Consider the following 6,000-nt stretch of genomic DNA (forward strand, 5'->3'; position numbering starts at 1 on the left):
GCCGTTCGGCGCCACAAGAGGCCACAGCCACGAGCGTCTGCGCCGGAGCGCGTCGACTTGCACAACTAACCTCGCATGGTCGCTTGTCTTGGCGCAATCGTGTCGGGATGTAGACGCCGTTGCGCTGCGACGGAACCGAAGGTCGTGGCCACTACAAATCCATCGTTGTTGTGACGTATGAGTACCAGATTGCTCCGTACGAGGCCTTTCATGACTGATTCGATGAAGCAGTTCTCCTAGAAAAGCACAACGAATCAGAGAGAGTCTTCTTAATTCTTAATCACAAGAAGACAACAAATTTGCATTTGTCGATTGATTTCCTGATGCATGCATGCCTTTGCCGTCGTCATTCCGCCACAGCCAGCCTCGCTGCCGTCACTCCGCGCACTGTCGCGCTGGATGAAGCCGCACTGCGCCGCGCTGTAGTCGACGGAGTACGCAAAGAACCGCACCAGGATGCCGTGCGTCCCCGTCGTCGAGGATTATACGAGTGATTCGAAACGATCGCTGATTCAAGGAAAAATTATCAGTCGAAGGATCATGTTAATCACAAAGAGACAATGGAAGTTGGCTTTCTCCTTGATTGATTTCTTATAGGGATGAATGCATAGCAATGCATGCAGCATGCTCGTCTCCTCCCAGGAATCGTGGTTGCCGATTAATTTCTCCAGCGCCGAAGAAGCAACCGTAAGATCCATAATTTTCTTCATTGCAAATTGGGATTAACCGCCGCTGTCGTTGCTTGTTGTGGCTGTCGTGTGCCACGCGTCAAGACGGCTGTGCCTAAGGGGCCGCCGTCACGGGCAGCCACGCCAGAGGCCGCCGAGAATCAAGCGCCGCCCGTGAGTCTTGCCTGGTCGATGAAATCGCTCCGTCAGTGCAACCGTCGCCCTATTGCTCTCTTAGGAGAGTCTATGTGCTGATAACGTGTTGTAGTATCAAAGTAAAAGAGACAAAGAAGAGAAACAAATGATCCACCAATTCCATTGCAATGTGGAGACCCACTTATATACAGGCTGAAGGGGTGTGTTGGGGAGACACCTCTTCCCCAACAGATACCTTCTGAGAGGCATCCCATACAATTGATCATATATTTTATTTCTTAACACAAACCAGGCAACATCAAGGCCTGAATATTCCAATGATACTGCTGCAAGCTACTGGTATACTATTACTCCCCCGTCCGAAAATACTTGTTATTAAAATGGATAAAAAGGAATGTATCAAAGGGAGTACTAGCACATGACTCTACTACTACAAGACAGTGTACTCCGTCAGTCTACTCCAGCTGGCCATGGAAGTACGTGAGTGACTGCTTCCCGGTGTGCTGTCAAGTCATGCAAGCTATTGAAAATTTCAATCACGGCACGGTTGGGCCAGGGAGGCATCCATCAACGAAGGTGCCAATGGGAGAAATGTCACAAATGATCCATATCGACGCGGTTAGGCCAACTGCAGCGCACGACCCCAAACGAAAGTCCGTTTTGCGCTGTTTTTTCGTTCGTTTGGGGCGGCAACGGGTCGCCCATGTCCGTTTCGTACGACAACATGGATGCGAGAAAAACCTAAGGCAAGGGCTCCCGCGATTTGGGGTCTAACACTTACTTCTCAACTCCCAACTTTACTTGCATATTTTGGAATTTTGCAAAACGTTCGGCAGCCAACTCCAGCCCTTCGACGTGTGCTTATGGAGAAAGGGAATCGGGGCAAGCGGGTAGGACGAGAGATTTGTGGGGTTCTGTTTTCTGTTTTTTCTCTCGAACCGATATGTGGCTGGTAAAATTTTTACGAGGCATCGAGACAGAGCGGGTGGAGCGTCACTTTCCCAACTCCAACGATTTGTACTACGGGCTGCTCCGCTTCGCTCCGGATTATGAAATCTATGGAGTTGACGCGTTCGGTGCGGCTCCGCCGGCTCCCGTAGCAGAGTTGAGGAGCGAAGGGCTCCCAAACACCCCTTATTTTTGGACGAAGAGAGTACAAGACAATGTACACCCGTCAATTTATGCAAGCTGTTGAAAAATTCAATCACAGTGCGGTTGGGCCAGGGAGGCCTACGTAGGAGTAGCTAGAACCCGCCAAGGCCACCATTGACGCGGTTCCAGTTATTGTATGCTGGCTATCGCAGGTCTCCGGCGGGGTCGCGGGTGACGACCTGTCAATCGCAGTCGTCTCGTCCCTTCCTTGCCTGGTCAAGCTGACTTGTCACGCACGGCCGCGCGTTGGAGCCACATGTACGTTCAAGTGGGAGGAACGGGAGAGACAATCAGACAGCAACCATCAACTGTAAATCTTTATTAGTAATAGCAATGCTATTTGTATGGGGAGCTTGCTATATAACCAGCCTCCTCCTTCGCTCCGGTCCTTTGATCATGGTTGAGGGCCCCAATGCCTAATGCTTATGTGTCTGGGCTTTGTTGTTGCTCCTGAGCACCCTTGTATCTTGCCGGTGTTTTTTTTTTCTCCTCCTCTTTGTTGTGCTTTTCTCTTCCTCTTTGTTGTGCGGTGTTGTGTTGTGGCAGGACCGTCTCCAGGAATTATGGTCCTCGGAGCGAAGTACAAAACTGGGCTCTAATTCCTCGGCCGCGAGCTCATTGTAGCGGTACAACCTAGGGCCTACCCCTCTCTCGAACTCGGCGTGCTTACGTTTGCGTCGACGACGGCAGCGACACTGCAGGGCAATACGACAAAAGCTGCTACTGCAGAAGGCACTAGCACCAGGCACCAGTGGTCGACGTCGCCGTGGAATGATACTGGTAGCCACCATGGCGTCATGCATCTAGAGTGGAGCTAAATGACCAAGATGACACCTGATGCAGCTCGGCGCAGGTACCAGTTGCGGCGGAGAAACCTATTGCAACTTGTTGGGGCAGTTCCCCTTTCATGTTCACGTACGTAAACATGTTGTTGAGCGTCTCGTCGCCCTGGATCTGGAGACGGGCGGCTAGAACATCTGTACAATGGTCGTAGCTGATCTGGGCGATCATGATGGCGTCGTCACCCGCGAGTAGGTTGGTCACGTTTGTGTAGGTTGTGGAGTTGATGGAATTGACGTCTATGCCGACGTGGTTGTCGCTGGGGTCCCAACTGTTGTGGTATCTGAACTGAACCAAGAAACTGCTCGGCTGGTTGTGTGTGTGCTTGCGCATGCATTGAACAGCTAGCTGCATGTCTAAAGAGAGATTTGCGGGCTTCGGGGTTTTACTTTTAATGGTAGCTCCGCCCATTCAGCTTCCGGACGAGTTGCCAACACGGAGGATACCCCTACCAGGTCTTTGTCGAAAAAAATACTCCTACCAGGTACGGACGGATACTACTAGGACGTTCGGACTTGGCACTTAATTACGCCCGACAATTACGCCCGGCTTGTCCGAATCCGAAAAACCGGTCGATTATTTCATGTAGGACTCCTAGTAATCAACGATGGCACGCCGAATCACTATTCTACACAACTAGCAAAGTGACGCGCGCGGACATGGTCTTGTGATCCTTTTTCATATGGATTTTGTGCAATGGACCTTTGCATCTTCTAATTGTATAGTATTATATTTTGTGATTGAATTTTATATATAGTAAGTTTATACACATCTTATAATCATGTTTATTATTATTACTAAAACAACAAAGCTAAAATCCTGCCGTCCTGGTTTCACGTTTAGTGGGAGGTCGCCGCGATTTTCGCAGGGAGCGTTTAGTGGGAGGTCGCCGTGATTTTTGGGCGAGGTAGCCCATTTTATCTCTTGCCATTGTATTGTTTTAACAGTAAAAAAAAGGATGTTAATGACAGGATTCGAACCCATGTCAACTACGTGAGACAAAGAGGCACTGGCCACTACGCTACCACAACATTTGATGGACATTGAAACTACACATTTCAATTGTATGCTATACAGACAATAAATGTCTTCAGATTTGATCTTGCTAAAAACAGAGCGAAGCATCTACCTTAAGGGGTGTTTGGTTTAGAAGCCCTAAGACTTTTTCTAGTCCCAGGGACTAATCAAAAAAGACTTTCTAGTAGAGTCTTTTTCTAGTCCCTGTAGAAAAAGTCCCTCCTGTTTGGTTCCTAGAGACTTTTTAGGGACTTTTTTTTAGTCTCTGGGACTAAAAAGTCCCTGAACCAAACACCCCCTTAGTCAATTCTGAAATTTAAAGCTATCGTCGAGGCTTTGTACCTACACAAATGTTGATCCAAGCAAAATTGTTGAAGCATACCCTCAGTAATTTTGATGTAAAACGCATGGTAATTTAGTTGACATAGTCATAACAAACTAGTATAAATACCGCGGTTACTTTGACTCAGGAGATTTTTTTTATTTTTTACTTTTCTGTAATCAGGTGATGAGAAGGATTCATACGAAATAATCTTAGATCAAGGAAAAGAATGTTCAATCAATTATGAAAACAATGCTTCAGCGTGTACTTGATTTGGGAGGAATTGAGTAGATTGGGAGTGTCCACGGCGCGTCCTCTCCCGCACCAAAATTTTGAAGAGTGGCTGCACCATCTCACAACATAGCTACTATGCGTAATAGTAACCAACAAGGTTATTTTGTAGTTATCGGACTAGACGTATTATAGTTACCAACATGGTTACTATGCAGTTATTGGGTTAGATGTAATATAATTATCAACATGGTTAATTTTTGTAGTTATCGAGCTACATGTGGGATAATACACCCTTCAATAACTTGTGCATAAATAGCATGATAATTTAGACACCATAAACTTGATAACTTTCATCCAGGACAAAAAGTTGAAGACATCCCCTACAGCTTCCGTGTAAATAGCATGATAATTTACATACCATAAACCTGATAACTCATGCACAAACACAGTAATAACTTTGACCCAGGGAGAAAAAGTTGAAGACATCCCCTACGGCTTCTGCGTAAATAGCATGATAATTTACACACCATAAATCTTATAACTCATGCACAAACACGGTGATAACTTTGACCTAGGAGAAAAATTTGAAGACATCCCCTATAGCTTCTGCGTAAATAGTATGATATTTTACACACCATAAACCTGATAACTCATGCACAAACACGGTGATAACTTTGACTCAGGAGAAAAAGTTGAAGACATCCCCTACAACTTCTGCGCAAATGACATGATAATTTACACACCATAAACCTGATAACTCATGCAGAAACACAGTGATAACTCTGACCCAGGAGAAAACGTTGAAGACATCGCCCTACAGCTTCTGCGTAAATAGCATGATATTTTACACACCACAAACCTGATAACTCATGCGCAAACATGGTGATAACTTTGACCTTGGAGAAAAAGTTGAAGACATCCTCCTACAGGCTACAACTTCTGCGTAAATAGCATGATATTTCACACACCACAAACCTGATAATTCATGCGCAAACAACGTGATAACTTTGATCCGGGGAGGAGCTGTTTAAAAACATCACTGATAACTTCCCTTTAAATAGTGTGGTACTGCACGCACCGTATATGTAATAACTTGCGCGTAAATACCATGGTAACATTGGTCCAGGGGTGGTGGGAGGGGAGGAAGTTGTTTGAAAACATACCCCCCCTCTCTCCTAATAACTTCGTACGCACCGTGGACTTGATAACTCATGTACAAACACCGTGATAACTTTGATCGTAGGGAGGGAGTTGTTTGAAAACATACTTTTTGATACTAATGTAGGGAGGGAGTTGTTTGGACTTCATACTAATGTGAAACACACACTAACCGGCTCAGCTAGACTATTCAATGTGCAAAAGAATGCACATCATACTTTTTGACCATTCCCTGTTGATTCCTTTTTTCTTTTTTCTTCGAGGAGTTGATCAAATATCCTCCGGTAATTTTTTTGTGAATAGCATGATAACTCACACATTTGCAGACCCGAGAACTTATTTACCCCTGTCCTGATAACTTTGGCGACCGAAGGGGAGGGGGGAGTTGACGAACTTTTGTGTGAATAGCATGGTACTCGCACATCGCAGACCTGATAACTTACGCACCTTATC

The sequence above is a fragment of the Triticum aestivum genome, chromosome 3B (genome assembly GCF_018294505.1).
Source record: "Triticum aestivum cultivar Chinese Spring chromosome 3B, IWGSC CS RefSeq v2.1, whole genome shotgun sequence".
Lineage (NCBI taxonomy): Eukaryota > Viridiplantae > Streptophyta > Magnoliopsida > Poales > Poaceae > Triticum > Triticum aestivum.